At 38.4% G+C, this 20549-nt stretch overlaps 1 protein-coding gene across 13 annotated transcripts in view; it reads left to right on the top strand.

Annotated features, from left to right (window-relative positions):
* Positions 1–20549, top strand: part of PRELID2 (PRELI domain containing 2) — a 631123-nt gene that overhangs the window by 422685 nt on the left and 187889 nt on the right. For 11 of the 13 annotated variants that reach the window (XR_012512535.1, XR_012512533.1, XR_012512534.1 and 8 more), the window contains 2 exons: positions 10330–10420; positions 15045–15173. The gene's annotated coding sequence lies outside the window, so the exon portion shown is untranslated. The remainder of the gene's footprint in view (positions 1–10329; positions 10421–15044; positions 15174–20549) is intronic. The other 2 variants (XR_012512524.1, XR_012512531.1) reach the window with 2 other exon arrangements.

Genomic DNA, 20549 nt, shown 5'->3' with positions numbered 1-20549 from the left:
TGGTTATTTTATTTAGCATTTTGTTTAACCTTTTTTTTTTCAGGGTATTTGGTTTCTTCGCATTGGGTTAGAACATGTTCCTTTTGCTCAGAGAAGTTGGTTATTACCCACCTTCTGAAGTCTGTTTCTGTCAATTCATCAAACTCATTCTCCATCCTGTTTTGTTCCCTTGTTGGTGAGGAGCTGTGATCCCTTAGTGTGGGGGAGGCATTCTGATCTTTGTTAGTTTCTTCCTTTTTGTGCGGTGTCTTCCCGTCTTCTTGGATTTATCTATTTGATCTCAGGGAATTGCTTGGGGAGGCAGCCTTTTCTTTGTCTGCCTGCAGAGGCACTGCTGGGGGCTGCCACGAATTCAGTGGAGCTGCTGCATGAGTTTTCTGTGTCTTTTGTTTACTCAGGGAGATTAGGCCCATCTCTGCAGTGGTGGCTGCCCTTCCCCCAGCTGAGCTCAATCATTCTGGGTTGAGCTCGAAGTGATGTGCTGGCTGCAAAACTCTCAAGCAAGAGGGCTTCAGTTTGCTGGGCTTTGTTGGGTAAGGACCCACCTAGCTGTATCAGCTGATTCCCTGCTTTCAGTTTCCCTTCTTTCTGGGGGGCAGGTAGCTCTGTCCTGCAGGCTTTCTTGGTGTTAGCCAATACTTCCACTTAGATCTGTTTTGACAACCCCTGTCACCGGCCGGAGTTGCTGCTCAGTGCTGTTCAGGTAACTCATGGGTGCTTTTGTGCCCAGCAAAGATCTCCTGTTCTGTGGGTTGTAGAGGGCCTGGGTGAAGCACAGTATCTGAACCAGAATCCTGGAGGGAGAGAGCCCCTGATCATTGGTTAGTTGCATGCACTTCCCGGGTAGAGCAGTGCCCACCCTGCCTCAATTTGCCCTCTTTGGGTTATACCCACTGTCCAACCAGACCCATTAAAATGAACCTGGTACCTCATTTGGAACTGTGGAGATCACTCAGCTTCTGTGTCTCTCTTGCTGGGAACTGCATTCTGGAGCTGTTTCTATTTGGGCATCTTGCAGCCCTCCCCTCTGCATCAACTTCTTAAGCAGGAGTGGCTTTGATGCTCGATTTTCCAACCCCCGTGTAATCAACACCACCTCATTTTCTACCACCAGAGAGTGAGGTTGATTGTAGTTGAGACACTGATGTTGAGGAAACTCATATCATGGGCTCCACAGACTATCCTCTAGATAACAAGTAAGAAGAAAATTCCTCCCAGAGGAAGAGTACAGAAATGATAAACTTGACCCAGTAAGAATATATGGGAGATTTCAGAGGAGGAATAATTCTGGGTACAATCTGTTGTTGGCCACTTGGGTTATTCTTTCACTTCTCCAATCTCAGGACATGTGAATCTCTCACTTGCTTAGTGGATCCCAGGTACATCTCTAGAATATATCAAGTTTTTTCTTCACTTGAAGCTTCTGTAACTTATGGCTCCTTTCCCCTGGAACCTTTTTCTACATGATCCTCTTAAGACTAATTCTTGAGGTTTAGAGTGGAGCTGAAATGTTCCCTCTTGAGGAAGGACTTCCTTCCTTTACCATCTAAAAAGCCACGCTCCTCTCGCTCATCCTTCTCTCTATCACATTTACATTTTGTTTTCTTATTGGTTTCATTATTCTCTGAAATGACCTAGTTCACTCTTTTACTTCCTTACTATTTGTGTCTTCCACTTAGATGCAAGCTCCACACGAATAGGAACATTGTTTGTTGCTATGTCCCCATCACATAGAAAAGGGCCAGGTGCATAGTAGAAACAGAGTGAGTATATGTTGAATTAATAAGTAAACTAGGAGTCCTATGGATCACAACTCCAAAATGGCCCATGTCTTAACCTCTCATACCTCCCCTGAAGGCAGAGACTTGGGGGAAACTGGTATGCAGAGGGTTTAGGGATATGATCCTAGAAAGCAGGCATGAGAGGCAGGAGTGAAAACGGGAGATGGGAGAGGACTGAGAAAAGGTGTTACTGATTTAGCCACTGCTACAATCAACTGGTGACTGAAAGAGTTTCTGAGGAGCTGGATAAAATAAACCTTAGAAATGTTCATCTGAAAGAGGCAAGGGGAAATGATGATACATTGGCAAGCATGATCCATTCTTTGGCCAGCAGTTGCCCCAAGGGACATGACCTCTTCTGTATTTTGCATGACATATGAGTGCGTGCCCAGTGGTTCTCTGAGGGATCCCAGGGAGTAGAAGATGGGAAGTACAAACAGATGAAGCACTGTCTGGTGACACTATTTGAAGCTGGTTGAAGCTTGCCTTGGCCTGGTCCCGGCCATGGCTGGAGAAAAGATGAGGCCAAGGAGATTTAAGTAATGCACGAGAGGTATCCAAAGTTCATTTCAAACTCTAGCCCCTTTGAGAAGTAATTATTAAATTATTTTTCCAGCCATCACTTGACACTATTGTATGCATTCTTGCTCACCTGAAGGTATCAGGCATAATATGTCCTCAGGTTCATTCCCTAATATGCTCGCTCCACACCTCCATTTCGTGGTTCTCAGATAGTCTTGCTGCTTTGGCTCCTGCAGGGCATGGAAACTCAGTTTTCTCTGACCATTTTAACCAATGGCAGGCACTATTAATAACTTTGGACCTACTATTTCTTGGCATCTGGCACCAGAATCCAAGCTCATCATTTCCTAAAGTCTTTCAAAAAGTGCAGGTGGGTGTCTTCTTGTCTCTCTCTCTTCCTATCTTCTCTCCCAGGGTCCCTGTAGAGCTTTGTAGATGACTAGTTAGCTCTCAGAGCAGAATGATGTATTTTGCAGAGGAGTTTACAGAAGCATTGTCAAAATGTGTTCTTTCTACAATCTGGAAGAAAATTGCAAAGATGCAAGATGCAATATATTTTTGACACTGCAGTTTGTTGAGTAAAGTTTTTTTTTTTAAATTCCCCCCTACCTAGACACATGATAAATTAGATAACTTATTTCTTGTAGTCCCTCAGTGTACAATATGATAACCATTCCTTGACAGCAAGCAACATGCTATTTTTTTTTGGGGGGGGGAGCGTGTGTTTTGTCAAAATATGTTTCCCTAGGAGATTCTCCTAAGTCGCAGATTTTTATTTTTAGAGTATTTTTTACTGATATTGTTAATTCTGCCTGAAATGTTTGAAGTCATCTGGGGGCCTTCAGAACATGTCGAGGGAAATGGATGCTTTATAGATCTTAGAATATCTGTGGACCTGAGATCCAATAACATCCCCCATTCTCCACTCAATAACTCCCATTATAGTCTCACTTTCAGGATAGTATCTGACTCATTCATCTGGAGAATGCTCTGGGCTTAGTGAAAGGTATTAAGAATAGCAGTGGACTATCATTGCAGTTGCTCCCCAGTGCCCTCAGTACAATATCCAGACATTTTTCTATGTTTAAGTTCTTTCGTTTGTCACCTTTATTTACTTATGCAGCCTTAACTTTTCTTCTTACTCACTTTGCACTCTGACCTTTAGCTGGACCACGTGGATTTTTTCAAACTCCCCATGTTCTCTCTTCTCAGCATTTTCTTCTGCTCCTCTTCACCTTAGTAATTAGTCTTCATCCTCCACCCATGTTACTGAGTCTCCAATTTTAGTTCTCCTATTGTGTCTTGCTTCCACAGCTTTTATTCTTTCTTTGTTTCAAAATGGAATCTCAGGGAACTTGACCTTAAGGGAAATATTTTAATCATTTGCTTAGAAATTAGGGTCAAGTATAAAAGAAGCCCCTAGCTTTTTATCTATTATAAAAGGTTTAAGTAACAGATGTCTCATATTTAGTTCAAGGGTTGGCAAACTTTTACTACAAAGAATCAGAGAGTAAATATTTTAGGTTTTATAGTACCAATACTGTCTCTGTCACATTATCTTTTTTTCTCCGCAATCTGAAAAATGTAAATATCATTCTTACCTTTTAGGCTTTGGAACACATTTGGTTCACAGGCAAACTATAGATTTAAAGCTAAGAGTTAGTCCCCTAACTATTGAGACTCTAGCTACTAGTACTGTAGATAATAAAGCATTAAAATATTGCCAACAGTCCCATGAGACTGTGAACAAATAGCTCTTCTTAGCAATGAACCTGCATTTTCAAGCTCAATTATCTTCACATTTGATAATGTCTCAGCAGCTTACTAGGGGATGTTGGTTGTTATTACAATGCTGAGGAAAATTGGATGAAAGTGTGCTTAATTATATATAAACCTTTGTAAAGGATTATTCCTTTGAACTAATATTAGGTGGTCTTGTAACATCTACCTATAATGTTGATGAGCCTCATGTGGTTAACGTACTTAACCAAGTTTCTGTTTTCTGGAATCATTTCTGCTTTTGCTTTCTTATTTTGACTCCCAAGAAGACACAATGATTCACGTAAATGAAGTGGAGTTAGTACTTTGAAGCCCAGAAGGTAGTAAGGGAGACCATTCTTATTGTATGACTGTGGCAAAGATTGATAAGCTAGCCATTGAATGTCAGCACCAGAAGGTAACTTAATGACTATCTGGTTGGAGAAAATGAAGCTCAAATTTAAAAACGAGTGTCTGGCTGAGCTGGAACTGGGGTCTGGGCTCCAAGACTCCAAGGCCTGGGTTCCTTACACCTCTCCAGACTGTCTTAATTATTTTAGACACTATTATTAAGTCTGGTGTTTTTTAACATATGTCTGCAAATGTCTTAGCCTGTTTCGTAACAAACACAATGCTCTGAATTTCACTTCTTCTTCATGCAGTCTCCCCCAAACAGACTTAACCCTGTTACATTGAATTAAATTCGGCCTAAAATTGCCTCCATCCATATTTAAAATTTAGACTAAAGATTTCTCTGTACACAGTGAACCGTAACCTAACTTGATGTGTAAACAGACTGTAATATACTTTGTATAAGTAGTTGAGTCCCAGCCAATCACAGCAGTTGAGTTTCAGTCAGTTACAGGCAGCCAGCTGTTCAAACCAGGTTCAGATAAGGCAAATGCCAGCTGTCAGCAATCCAGCTGTTTCTGCAATTCACTTCCATTTTCTGTACTTCACTTTCCCTTTTCTGTCCATAAATGTTACAGAACCATGTGTCAGCCCTACAGTCTCTCTGAACCTATTCTTGTTCTGGAGACTGCCTGATACTTGAATCATTCTTTGCTCAATTAATTTGCTAAATTTAAATTTAATTTGCCTAAAGTTTTTTCTTTTAGCAACCCAAAACCAGGCTACTCAGTTCCTATACAGAGATGCTCCACTGACACTTGTCCTGACAGAGTGGACCCTGTCAAGTTATATTTCCCCTGAAGAGCATGACAATTGGGCTTTAGTTCTGAAATCAAAGGAGCTACAGATGGCTACTCATGGTGTTGGCCTTTATTCTGCTATGTGCCTGCTGTACCTTATTCTGACTTAATGGTTAATGTCATTCTCTATTATACATTCATTAAGGGAAGGCCAGCATCTGATTGTGTGATGGATTATACCAGATTCACAGAACTCTACACATTAATCTGGAGTATTAGTAGAAATCAAATAACTGAAGCTCCTCTTGGTGAGAAGTTTGGTGCTTCTCCGAATAAAGTAGCAAGGTGCAATGGGGAGAAGAGGATGGAGTAGGAGATTAAAGCCCTCAACTGGACAAATGGGCTTTGAGTCATCTGCCCAGAAACAAAGTGTTAGAGGACGAAATAGAGTCAGACTATGTTACTAGACAATGTGGGTTCATGCCATTGACTCTATTAGAACAAGGGACAAGATGGAATAGAGATTTTTTAAATAGTTTACTTGGAAGAACATTCTTGTTCATTTATTCTGGATACTGTTATTTAATTGGCTAGCGAGCATGAAATCTCTCCCTCCCTCCCTCTTTCTTCCTTCCTTCTGTTTTTCTTCCTCTTTTCTTCCTTCCCTCTCTCTTTCTCTTTCATGATAGGATGTCTATTTTTGGTATGTCCTATTAAAGCTAATTACAATTATAGAACAAAATCATGACTCTGTTTTCAGAGTGCATTGTGTCCTCTGCAATTCTATTCTATTATTATTTAAAAGTCCTTTTAACTTCACACTCTCTCTGTGTCTAGGTGATACGGTTTGTCTATGTCCCCACCCAAATCTCTCCTTGATTTGTAGTTCTCATGATCCTTACATATCCTGGGAGAGATCCAGTGGGAGGTAATTATATCATGAGGGTGGTTACACTCATGCCATTCTCATGATAGTGAGTTCTCCCAAGACCTGATGGTTTTATAAGTAGTTTCCCTCCTTCACACAGCACTTCTCTCTCCTGCTGCCTCGTGAAGAAAGACATGTTTACTTCCCCTTCTGCCATGATCGTAAGTTTCCTGAGGCCTCCACAGCAATGCTGAACTGTGAATTAGTTAAACCTTGTTCCTTTATAAATTACTCAGTCTCAGATATGTCTTTATTAGCAGTGTGAGAATGGACTAATACAGTAAATTCATACCACAGAGATACCTGAAAATGTGGAAGAGACTTTGGAGCTGGGTAACAGGCAGAGGTCAGAACAGTTTGAAGGGCTCAGAAGACAGGAAAATGTGGCAAAGTTTGGGATTTCCTAAAGACTTGTTAAATGTCTATAATCAAAGTGCTGATAGTGATATGGACAATGAAGTCCAGGCTGAGGTGATCTTAGAGGGAGATTAGGAACTTCTTGGGAACTGGAGCAAAGGTGAGTCTTGCTATGTTTTAGAAGAAAAGACTGGTGGCATTTTGCCCCTGTCCTAGAGGTCTATGTAGTTTTGAACCTGAGAGAGATGATTTAGGGTGTCTCGTGGAAAAAAAATTTAAGTGGCAAAGTGTTCAAGAGGAAGCAGAGCGTAAAAGTTTGAGAAATCTGGAGGCTGATGATGCAATAGAAGAAAAATAAAACATTTTCTAGAAAGAAATGTAAGCTTGAAGCAGAAATTTGCATAAGTAATGAGGAGCTGAATGTTAATCATCAAGACAATGGGGAAAATGTGTCCAGGCCATGTCAGAGACCTTCACAGCAGCCCTTTCATCTTAGACCTGGAAGCCTAGGTGGAAAAAAATGGTATCCAGGGCCAGGCCACGAGACCCCTTTGCTCTATGCAGCCTTGGGACATGGCCAGACCACTAGAACCCCTCTGCTCTATGCAGCCCTGAGTCCCAGCTGCTTCAGCTCTAACAGTGGCAAAAAGGGGCCAACATACAGCTCAGGCCATTGCCTCAGAGGGTGCAAGTCCCAAACCTTTGGGCTTACATGTGGTACTTAGCTTGTGGGTGCACAGAAGTCAGGAATTAAGGTTTGAGAACCTCCATGTAGATTTCAGAGAATGTATGGAAATGCCTGGATGTCCAGGCAAAAGTCTACTGCAGGGTTGGAGCCATCACAGAGAACCTCTGTTAGGGCAGGACAGAAAGGAAATGTGGAGTTGGAGCACCCACACAAAGTCCACTGGGGCACTGTTTATTGGACCTGTAAAAAGAGGGCCACCATCCTCCAGACCACAGAATGGTAGATCCACTTACAGCTTGTGCACCTAAAAAAGCCACAGATCCTCAACGTGAGCCCATGGAAGTAGCTGAGAGGGGCCTGAACCCTGCAATGTCACAGGGGTATAGCTTCCCAAGGCCATGGGAGCCCACCTCTTACATCAGTGTGATCTGCTTTTGAGACAGGGAGTCAAAGGAGATCATTTTGGGACTTTAAGGTTTAAGACTGCCCTATTGGATTTTGGACTTGTATGGTGCCTATAGAAATTAGCCAGATCTTTTGTTCCAGCTAATTTCTCCCATTTAGAATAAGTGAATTTATCCAAGGCCTATACCCCCATTGCATCTAGGAAGTAACTAATTTGCTTTTGATTTTACAGGCCCCCATAGATGAAAGGGACTTACCTGGTCTCAGATGAGACTTTGGATGTGGACTTTTGGGTTAATACTGGAATGAACTAAGACTTTGGGAGATTGTTGGAAAGGGATGAATATGTTTTGAAATGTGAAGACATAATATTTGAGAGGGATTCAGGGCAGAAGAATATGGTTTTCTATTAATCTGATCGAGTTCTCTAATCCTTCATGCTTCAGCTGAGATATTCCATCCTTGAAGAATCTTTTTGGATACTTAAGAACAGGATTAGGTGTCCTTCCTAGGTACTCCCACTGTCCTTACCTCCAGTAGAATTCTATTTACTGTATTGCAGATACTTTTTTATGCAGCTATCTCCCTAATCAAACTGTGAAGGCAGACTTGCTTTGAGATTTCATGGCTATAGCCTGACATTTACATAGTAGGCACTCAATAAATGTTTGTTGAATATTTGAATAAACTATATAACTTCTTGCCACACAATTACTAGTATTGTTTTCTAGGGTAATTTTAAGAAAATGTCTTTCACTTGGTCTCACGTAAGTTTTTGTCTTTCTCAATAGAGTAAGTGTGAATCCCTATGGTGGAAATAAAGGCATTGTTCCTATACCACCTCAGCCTCTCCCCTGGACTACTGAGAATTTAAATTTCAGAGGTGAAGTGAGCAACCTAACTTTCATTTCCAATAACTGCATTCTCTTCTTTTTTCTTCCAAATTTGCATGCCATGCGGCCAAGAGAGATTTTTAGAACAACTCCCACGAGTTTTCAATTCATTTCGACTGTGTGAGATATATACTGTATTTTATGTTAAATAGAGTTGTTGCCATTTATTTGAGCTCCTTGGAAGAAAGATGTTCCCTAAATGCAAAGCAGCCAGAATAGCAAAATTTACATTTCAATGCATTACTTTATCCCTTTAGTAAAAACTCTCTAGAGAACTATGCAACCTCAGATAGTAACTGGTATTGACATTTGGGCTTTTGTGGGTACTGCAGAGCAAAGGTGTTTACTGCCTCCGTATCAGGCGATGAGTTGTCTCATTACCTGTTCTAGACATGTGAATGCAGTTACATTACAGCATTCACAAGCCTTTCTAAAATCATCTGTTTGTATTTCTCTTCCATCTACTGTCTTGTGTAACAGCCATAATCTCTAACCAATCAATCAATGAGTCATTTTTGGGTGCAGATATACCTAGATCTTTGCTACAAACAGTAGAGGAGGCAGACAATATGTAGCATGGTTCTTAGCCATAAGAAAGTTATAATTTAGGATGGAAGATAAGAAATGAAATAATCAGCAAGTAGTACAAGGCAGAATGTAATACAGGATATTCATTTGGTAAAAAATTATCAAGCCTCTATTATGTGCTGGCCACAGAATTAGGAGCTAGCACTACAGCGGTAAGATACATCATGCTTATATTACATCATGCTTATAGTAGAAAAAAACCATAAAATAAATAAGTACATGTAGAAGTTATAAAGATAATTTCACGTAGTGAGTCCTGAAAGGAATATAAAACAGGACAATATGATAATGATGGAAAAATCATGATGGAGGATGATAGGGAAATGTTACTTTTAATTGAGTGGTCCAGATAGTCTTGCCAAAGTAGTTAATATTTGAGCTTTTCCCTGAATCAAGAAGGAGCCAGCCACATGGAGATGTATAAAGACAGATTTAACACAGAGGAAAAATCAAATACCAATCCTTGAGATGGAAATGAGCCCAGCTCACTTGAAAAACAGAAAAAAAGCCAATGTGGTTAAAGCATAGTAAAGAAAAAGGAATGGTGTTTGAGTGTAGGAAAGAGCCAGTTGTGTATGGTGTACACTTCAAGCTCTGTTAGAGTTTAAAAGAAATAAGTTTTCATGAGAACTGGAGGAATCATCAAAAACATTAACACGGTGAAGATTAAACTAGGGTTTGTAAAGTGGGTTTAATTGATGGGAGTGGGAAAAAGAAAAGCATTAATGGACAAAGGAATATCATTATCCAATGGCTAGATACTTGTTAGTTGTGTTAGATACAGCGTTTCCATGTTTTCACTTGCTACCACCCAGACCAAGATGCAGTTGATTATTGTAGCTTTTTGTGGACAAGTTATATGTTCATTCATTTAAAAAATACTCAAAATGTCAATTAATTTTAATTTTTATATTTTTATTAGGTAATACTAGTATACAGAATTCAAAGTAGAAAAGAGATAGAGATCTTATTTTTACCCCCTTTTTCAAACACTCAATTCCCTACTTTACTGGTAATTATTGCCAAGTGATGAGTCCTTGTAATGTTTCTACCATCCTCATCCTTTATCTCTTGAATTTTTTTTCTAATTTTTATTAACTCTTAGGAATTCCGTTTTATCTGTGTATTAATGATAAACCTCTTTAAATATTTTTAACAGGGTAGTTTGCCACTTTAAAGCTTGTAATTTTAGGGTGTTTATTTTTGTTTGTTTGTTTATTTGTTTGTTTTTGAGACAGGATCTTTCTCTGTTTCCTAGGTAGGAGTGCAGTGGTGCATTCTGGCTCACTACAACCTCTCAGGCTGAAGCAATCCTCCCACCACAGCCTCCAGAGTGGCTAGAACTACAGGTGGGTACCACCATGCCCAGCTAACTTTTGTATTTTTTGTAGAGACTGGGTCTCCTTATGTTGCCCAGGCGGGTCTCAAATTCCTGGGCTGAAGCAATCCTCCCACCATGGCTTCCCAAAGTGCTGGAATTATAGACATGAGCCACCACACTCAGCCTAGATTGTCATTAAACCAGTGTCCAGGTGATTAGAAGCAATGTATGGTCCAAAGAGTACATTTATAAGTGAAACAACTTCATTTTTTAAGTGCACAGACATTTAACTGGTTAATTGATGGTAACTATAAATTCTTTATAAAGAAACAGAATGTGAACAAGTTCAAACATCCGTGGGCCAGGTGTCAAATATATGAGTTCTAGATGAGGCTCTTTTCTTAACTAATGTAATGACATTGTCCACATCAATCTCACTTCTTATGGCCTTACTTTTCACGTGTTAAATGAAAGAAGTCATCCCTTTCATTACTAATGTTCTCATTTTAGCTGAAAACTGAATTTTTGCTTCTTGAATACTCCACTATATATGTGGGATTTCACTAGCCCATCATAACCATGCATCTGCATTTCCATCAAAAAAATAAAAGGTTTTTGACACATCTAAGAGCAACATTTAGGTTATATTTGTTCAGGTTTGATGATACCACAAATTGAACCATAAATACTAAAGTAAGTATACTTGGCCATGCGCATTACCTGAGTGTTATTTGCAAAGTGAACCCTATGTAAATATCTATTGATTTATTGACTATTAGTAATTTATGTAAAATGAACTTTTTTGGAGAATCATACATAATAAAGCTATGTCACTGATCTTTAGAAACAGAGGAGGACTTACCACTTTATAAAGTGGTTTGTTGAGTTCTGTAAGGAAATTGAACCAGTTATTCAATATTATTTTGGCTGCTCCAAGGAGAATTAATAGTATAAAGTGATGTAGAACAAGTAATTCCTTGAAATGCAACATTTTGACTCCAGAAATTGAAGCTCCTCTATTAAAATGATCACATCAGGTGCTCATTCGTTATTTCAGTAAGTATTAAGAATTTGTTATGTCACATATTTGTGTAATAGAGATATTATTAAGCTATGGTTTCTGTCCTGTAGCAAGATATGTAAACTCTACAAGTAATGCCAATAAAGACAATAATAAGGGCCATGTATAAGTCTGTTTTTACACTTCTGTAAAGACATAATTGAGACTGGGTAATTTATAAAGTAAAGAGGTTTGATTGACTCACAGTTCTCTATGGCTGGGGAGGCCTCAGAAAACTTATAATTATGATGGAAGGGGAATGGGTATGTCTTACATAATGGCAGGCAAGAGAGAGCAGGTGAGAGTAGGGAAAACTGACTATAAAGCCCATCAGATCTCATGAGACCTCAATCACTATCATGAGAGCAGCATGGGGGAAACTGCCCCAATATGATTTGACTATGTTTTCACCCAAATCTCATCTTGAACTGTAGTTCCCATAATCCCCCTGTGTCATGAGAGGGACCTGGTCGAAGGTAACTGCATCATAGGGGTGGTTACCTGCATGCTCTTCTCATGATAATGAGTGAGTCCTCATGAGATATGTTAGTTTTATAAGGGGTTTTTGGCACCTTTGCTCTGCACTTCTCCTTGCTGTCACGATTTGGAAAGGAAGTGTTTGTTCCCCCCTTTCACCATGATTATAAGTTTCCTGAGGCTTCCCTAGCCATGCTGAACTGTTAGTTAATAAAACCTCTTCCTTTGATAAATTATATTATGAATATAATGTGATATATTTAATATATTTATATTATAATTACATGTTAGCCTTGGGTATGTTGTTATAGCAGCCTGGGAATAGACTAATATAGCCCTTGTGATCCAATCACCTCCCACCTTGTCCCCCATATCTTGACACATGGGAATTATGGGGATTATAATTCAAGATGAGATCTGGATGGGGACATAGAGCCAAACCCTATCAGGCCACAAAACAGAGGTGTTCAGTGAAAGAAAATATGTTTTCAGTTTGTAAAGGTACTTGAAAGGCTTTATGAACAATTCATAAAGGTGACGTTTGAGTTGGTAAAGTACCAAAGTTCTTTACCTTGTTTACACATGTGTGTGTGTATATGGATATGTGTGTATGTGTATAAATAAAAATAGTTGTATATCCACACATATATTTGTGTATATATACATATATGTGTATATATGTATGTATGTACATTTATATGGGTGCATATATATGTACTTGGGTGTATATATATTTGAGTATTGGATATTTATACACACATATATGTAGATGGATGTGTGTATTTCTGTGCTAGATTTTGGGTTTGTTTTGCTTGCTTTTCCCCATATTTTAGAATAAATGTAAATTTTGTATTTGTAAAAATTTCATTGGGAAGTTAAGATTGCACTGAGTCTAAAGATCAGTCTGGAGGGAATGATATTTTAACAATGTTGAGTCTTTCAATCCATGAATATAGTACACCTCTCCATTTATTATGGTATTTTAAAATTCTCTTGGTAGTGTTTCAGAGGTTTTGATATAGACCTTTGTACATATTTTGGTAAACTTTACACTAAGTATCTCATTTTTTATGTTATTTTATTTTTAAGATTTCAAATTTATTTTAGATTCTGGGGTTACATGTACAGGTTAGTTACATGGATATATGGTGTGATGCTGAGGTTTCAAGGAGAAATAAAATATTTTCCAGGCAAGTAAATGCTAAGGAGATGTGTTATCACTAGACCAGCATTATAAGATATTCTTAAGGGACAGGATTTTTCATCGTATGGTTCTGCTGGTAATTAATTCTCTCTTTTTGTGTACTAGAAAATATCTTTGTCTTACCTTTCATTTTCGAAAGATATTTTTGCAAAAAAAAATGCTATTCACACTTTTACTTGAAAGATCATTATATTGCCTTCTGGACTCTATTGTTTTTGACAAAATGTTATCTGTCAGTTTTATTGTTATTTTGTATATAATGTATTGTTATTCTTTGGCTTCTTTCAAGATTTTCTTATTATATTTTTCAGAAATTCTTACTATGAAATGTTTATTATTTGCTGAGATTTTTAAATCTCAAAATTAATATTTTCCCACCAAATTTGAAACTTTTTTCTATTAATTAACTACTTTTGTTCTATTATCACTTATATTTTTTTCTGGAACTTGAATTATATGTATGCTAGACTGCTTGACATTATTCACACAGGTTACTGAAGATGTGTTAACCTTTTTTCAGTCTTTTACTATCTGTTCTTTAGCTTGTATACTTTTTTTTAAAAGAGAGATTTATTTGGCTTGTGGTTCTGGGGGATGAGAAGTCCAAGATCAGGGGGCCCCCATCTGGTGAGGGCCTTGTTGCTGCATCATAACATGACAGAAGGCATCAAATAGTGAAAGTATGCAAGACAGAGAGAGGGAATCTGCCAAACTTAACCTTTTTTTTTTTTTTTTTTTTTTTTTTAACAGTACACAGTTCCGTGGTTTAGTTTATTCACAGAGTTGTGCATCATCATCACAATCAATTTTAGAACAATCAAGTTTAGTTAATTACCCCTAAAAGAAACTGTTACTCATGAGTGGCTGCCCATTCCCCTCAACTCTTTCAGCCATAGGTAACTGCTAATCTCCCGACTCCACAGATTTGCCTGTTCTGGATGTGTCATATGAATGGAATCATATATGTGGTCTTCTGTACCTGGCTTCTTTCACTTGGCATGTTTTCATGGTTCACCTATATTGTGTAACATGTTCATCTACATTCTGCAGCATTTATTTTACTGTCAGATAACATTCCATATTATGGATATACTGTATTTTATTTTATTTATTTATTTTTTGGTGTTTTTTTAAATTGCATTTTAGGTTTGGGGGTACATATGAAGAACAGGCAAGATTGTTGCATAGGTACACACATGGCAGTGTGATTTGCTGCCTTCCTCCCCTCCACCTATATCTGGTATTTCTCCCCATGCTATCTCTCCCCAACTCCCCACCCCCCACTGTCCCTTCCCTATTTCCCCCCAACAGACCTCAGTGTGTAATGCTTCCCTCCCTGTGTCCATGTGTTCTCATTGTTCAACACCTGCCTATGAGTGAGAACATGCGGTGTTTGATTTTCTGTTCTTGTGTCAGTTTGCTGAGAATGATAGCTTATATACTTTTTATGGCTCTGTCTTCAGATTAACTAATTCTTTCTATGCTGTGTCTCATTTGTTGATAATCCAGTGACTTTTTAATTTCTGGTATAGATTTTACATTTTAGAATTTCTATTTGTTTTTTCTTAAGAGTCTCAATCTTTCTTCTGAAATTTCCTATTTATCCTTTTGTTTTAATTATGACTACCCCCCACTTTAAAGTTATTCAGTGTATTTAAAGTCATTTTTATGCTAAATTAAAAAATAAATGAATCTTAGGGTCTATTTTAATAGATTTTTTTTCTCTTGACAATGCATCCCAGTTTTCTGGGTAATAAAAAATGTGTCTTATAATTTTAATGAACACAGTGGATTACACCTTACAGAGATAATATATTCTGTTATGGTTCTCTATAGAATGTAGGTTGATTACCTTGAACTTGTGGTGTTTTTATCTTATTCTCTGATAAGAATGTCTTGTTTTGTTCTTAGAATCTCCCAGTTCTGGATCATAGCATTTACTCCTGAGGTATGGCCAATTTTAAGTTTCAAGGAAGGCCTCCAAAGTTTCAAGTACCAAAGTTCTTTACCTTGTTGGGACAGAATTCATTCTGCTGTATGGTGAGTAGTGGCTAAAATACCTTCTAAACATTTTAGAGTTTGCAGCTGTTGACTTCCACTGAGCTTCATACTATGTCATCCACACATGCACAATACAGATATCAGCTGAGGATTGTAGTAAAGTTTGCATTAGGCTGGTGCAAAAGTAATTGTGGTTTTTGCCATTGAAAGTAATAACAAAGAAACCACATTTACTTTTGCACCAACCTACTATGTACATTTTTGGGGCTCTCCACTCTGTGCCATTCCTTTTTGTAGGATTTTCCTCCTCATTTTCAAGCCTCCATGACAGTTCTGAACTTTTTCCTCCCACAATTTAATTCAGAAAGACTGCATCTTTTTGCTTGAGTTTCAGGTGTTTTGATGGAAAGTGCTCTGCATGGAATAGATGCATAAACATGGATTTTACTCTGGCTTCAGTCTTTTAAGAGTTGAATTTATTTAATTTTTGCCTGTGTTTAATCACTCTTAAGGCCTTTAAGTTATTGTTTTTTAAGAGGCAACTTGTTCAGAATTTGTAGTAGTTAACTGTAAAAAGATGAATTCTATGCAAATTACACTGCTATGACTGGAACCAGAATTTCCAGGGGATCTTTCTTTAAAAATGTAACACCTATTTTATTATGTCCCATAGAACGAATGTTCTATGTTACATAGTTTTTGCTGTCCCAGAACATGCATGAAAACTGTGTCCCATAGTTTTAGGTCACTGATTGGATTTGTTTATACAACACTTATCAAGACCCTTTGTTGAAGATGACAGTATTTTGGGCATTTGTGGAGGCAAAGAAAAAGAAAGGTTCATCAAAGCCTTCAAGTATCTCAGTCATTCACTCATTCATTTATTATGAGGGAATCCAAATATAGTTCTGCTCTAAAAACCGAATGAAGTTTAAAGAGCAAACCAATAGTTACTTAAAAACAATATTAAATTTTTAAAAAAGAAAAATTCCTTAAAATATAATAAAAGGTACTTGCTATGAGTGTAATAAAATGGGAGGTGCCAATTTAGAGTGGAAACTACAGAAGATTTTGTTGAGAAATTATATTTGAGCTGAAACTTTAAGTTAATCAGGCCAAATGGGGGCATTAAGAAAATAACTTGTGGAGGAGGACAAGATGGCTGACTAGAGCAGCCAAATGAAACAGCTCCCATCAAGGGACTGAGAGGACTGGTAAAGAACAACAAGGTAAAGAACTTTGGTACTTGAAACTTCGGAGGCCTTCCTTGAAACTTAAAATTGGCCATACCTCAGGAGTAAATGCTATGATCATGCTCCTAACAGATCTTCAGAGGGAAGGCATCAAGAGTGAATGAAGGCAAGACACAAAAGTTGGACTAAAGAGGGAGAAAGCTAGGAACCTGCATCGGGCTACCAAGCACTGGGACTTACTTCTTGCCCCGAATGGCTCTGGGGGAATAACTGAGTTGAAATGACAAGGAGCAATCTGCTGTCTCCATTGGCCTCTGGAACTCCAGCAGGAGGAGATCCCTTGACCACCATGGACACTTAAGTTGGCAGGGAGAGCTGCTTAATGAAATGATAGGGACAGCAAACTAGCTGATGTGGAGCCCAGAAGGTTTGGTACAGCAGCATCTGTAACAGAGCATGGACAGAAAGGGCTATCCCCCTAGCACTGACTTGCTCCCATAGCCTTTGGCCCTAAAGGAATTGTTGGACCTGAATTTTATAGGGTAGTCTGGTCCATCAGACAGGGCTGGTCTGACTTGACCACCTGTTGGTTTGCTGGTCTCTCCTGGATCTCTAGCCTGCACATGCTTGCTTGAAGCACAGTCTTGAGTGCTCTGAGGGCCCACACTGTAGCTTCTGTACTCACAAAATGTGCCTGAGCTCCTGCAGGTTGACTCCTGTGGCATGTACCAGCCTGTATGCTCCCTCCCTATGCTGCAGCTTCCCCTTGGCACACAGCAACTCCCCACATTGCTTTGCTGTTTGTATGTCTGTGTGGGCCAGTGCACAGTAATGCACTCCACCCCTGCTCCCCACTCCAACCTCCACTGTAGTTGGAGCCTTGGTACCAGCAGCCCAACCTTGTGTTAACATTGCACAGAGAACAGTGGATCCTCCCTCACTTTGAGTGACCACTCTTGCTTGCAGAGCACAGAGAAGCCATCTAGAACTGTGCTTACAGGCACCCCACCTGCAAGCCAACACTACCTCCAACACTACCATGTTCCTAGTCACCAGAAGGAGTCCCCAACACCCTACTCCAGCGCCATTGTCTCTGCCATTGTGATGAACACTGACAAGGAGTCAAGGGAGTTAGGGACCCTAGCACCCACTAGGACTGTGCCACAGCTGCTACTATGAGAATATATCCACTGTCACTGCACTATGAAACACTTTGGCTGACACCACCCATTGGAGTGCATGAAGAAACCATAGAAGAAAGTTGGGACTCAGTACAAATCTTCTAGAATTAAAGCATGCAGTCCAGTGGTTGGGAGCTGAGCATTGGCCCCTTGAAATCTTCCAGAAATGAATCCAGTTGGCTGAATCAATCTTATACCACAATCAAACCCTCAATGTCATCTAATAAGAAAAAAAAAACAAAATAATCCAAAGGTTAACACCCTCAAATATTGAAGGCAGATAAGCCCACAAAGATTAGAAAGAATCAGCAAGGGAACCTTGGAAACTGAAAAAGCTAGAATGTCTTCTTTTCTTCAGATAACCATATCACCTCTCCAGGAATGGTTCTGAACCAGGCTAAGATGCTGCAATGACAAAATAGAATTCAAAATATGGATAGAAATGAAGATTACTGAACTATAGGAGTACCTTGGACACAATCCAAGGAAGCTAAAAAGCATGTAACTGACATAAGAGGTTAAAAACACATTACAAGAATTTCATAATGCAATTACAAGTACTAGTAGCAATATAGCCCAAGTAGAGAAAAGAATATCAGAGTTTGAATATTGGCTTCCTGTAATAAAACAGTCATACCATATGATTCATCAATGTGGTTCCTTATAATTTACCCAAAGAGGTTGAAAACTTATTTCACATGAAAACGTGTAATAGAATGTTTATAGTAGCTTTATTCATAAAGCAACCAGGATGTAGGTTATAGGTGAGTGGATAAATAAAATGTGGTTCATCCAGACAATGAAATACTACTCAGTGCTAAAAAGAAATGAGCTACCAGGCCATTGAAAGAGATGGAAAAAAAACATAAATATATATTACTAAGTGAAATAAATCAATCTGGAAAGGCTGTACACTGTATTATTCCAATTACTTACCATTATGGAAAAGGCAAAACTATGAAGAAGGTAAAAAGATCAGTGGTTGCCAGGAATCAGTAGAAAGGAAGCATGCATTAGCTGAACACAGAAGATTTTTAGTGCAATAAAACTACTCTGTATGGTACTATAATGGTGGATACATGTCATTATAAATTTGTCCAAACCCATAGACTGTATAACACCAAGAATGATCCTCATGTCAACTGTAGACTCCAGGTAATTATGATGTAGCAATGTAGGTTCATCAGTTGTAACAAATGAGTAACTGTTGTGGGAATGTTGAAAATAGAAATGGCTGTACCATATGTGCAGACAGGGAGTATATTAGAAATCTCAGTACCTTCTGTTCAGTTTTATTGTAACTTAAAACTGCTCTTAAAAATATAGTCTATTTAAAATTCAAACAATTCGTGTTTTGAGGAAATTTAAACTGGAACAATATTATTTTGAGTTAAAAGGATGTGAAACTTTATATAGAGTGGTCAAAGAAGGCTTTTCTGAGGAGTCAGCATTTTATCAGAAACCTAAATGATGAAGGAAGAGAATTGTATGACAATTTTTAGGGGAAAGTCCTGACAGAGGAAACATCTAGGGGAAGCCTTGTGCTAAGAAAAAGCTAATTATTTTGTGTGACTGGATTTTACCAGATTAGGGAAAGAATGCTAGAAACCTCATTATGTATGGCCTTCTGGTTACAATATCCTAATCAGACCAGCTTACCTACTGATGGCTTTTGGAAGCCTTTTAACTCCTTATTTCTACTCCAACATGATAAATCAGAAAAACATTTCAGAAGAATAAACAATGGCAGGAGTGTCACTTTTTGAGTATTTCCTTGAGGTTGTGGAAAATTTAGAAAATGGAGCATCTATGGGTATCTCTCATCCTGTGTCATCCACTTGCTTTTGTTTGTTTGAGGAAACAGAAGACAAGATTGGTGGCTTTAAAGCATGGTGCGATGCTGAATGGAGCACAGAGATATGCTTTGGTTTGTGAGAATATAGACAATTTCAACAGGAATAGTCAAAGTGTGTCAACAGCAAAAGCTATGTGGAAAAAAAGATGAGAAAAGTTATAGCATTATCTGTTCTGTTACTTTAACTTGATGTGATTTAAAAGAGCAATCTTACTACTAGGAGCTATCTAATCCTCTAAACAATGCATGGTGACAATTGAAATACCCTGTATCCTTCTGGACTGTCACTTAGCTTATTTGGGAGGGATTTGACAAATCACATGTTTGCCAAACAAGCAATACTCCAAATTCCTGTTATTTTCTCTCTCCATTCAAATGTTTCCAAGTGTTAGAATCTTCCATTTCCATAGGGAAATAATCAGCCCTATTTGGAAGGCATAAACCTGCATGCAAATTAGAGTTGCAGACATGAATATGGAGCTATTAGTGTCATGCTGGAACTGCTCAGGTTATTTACACTCAGGTTACTCTTTGAAAACAAGAATGAACTGTGAGAATCTGTGGATGGAGAACATCACCAAAACCTTGTCTAATAATTATGAAGCATATATCTTCTATGGTTTTCATTAAAATTATTTTCTCCCCATCCTGTCCCCAACATATCTGCCTAAGTTAATTTAAGTAAAGTCTGCACAGGCAGATTGAGGTAGGGAGGTGAACTAAATCATACAGATATCTATTTTAGAAATAGAAAATTGCTATTTAGAAAAAAAAGACCCATTTTTGAAAATATGTCTAGAGAGCCTTTTTTATACCACTTATATTTATCAGAGAACCACTTACTCACTTTCCACTTTGTCAGTCTTATTTTTTATGTCTTATTTATTCTGGAGACTAGGGATGCCTAATGAAATCTGTTCTGCCATGTGGATTTTTAGGTGCTCCAGAAAATTAACCCTAGAGAGATTCTGAAAGGTCATTTTGTCCTACAGTCTTGTTAAGACCCAAACACTGAAACATTTGATCAAGGCAACTCCATCAGTTAGTGGTTGAGGGAGGCATATTAATTATAGAACATGATCAGTCTCTCTGCCAGACTAGAGTAACTCCATGGAATGTTTCTATCCAGTCCAATTGGTTATTCAATACACTATTGCTGTTGCACCCTGTGCCCAAGCACAGTGAA

The sequence above is a fragment of the Saimiri boliviensis genome, chromosome 1 (genome assembly GCF_048565385.1).
Source record: "Saimiri boliviensis isolate mSaiBol1 chromosome 1, mSaiBol1.pri, whole genome shotgun sequence".
Lineage (NCBI taxonomy): Eukaryota > Metazoa > Chordata > Mammalia > Primates > Cebidae > Saimiri > Saimiri boliviensis.
Note: the sequence above shows the minus strand (reverse complement) of the source record. Positions and strands in the feature narration are given on the sequence as shown.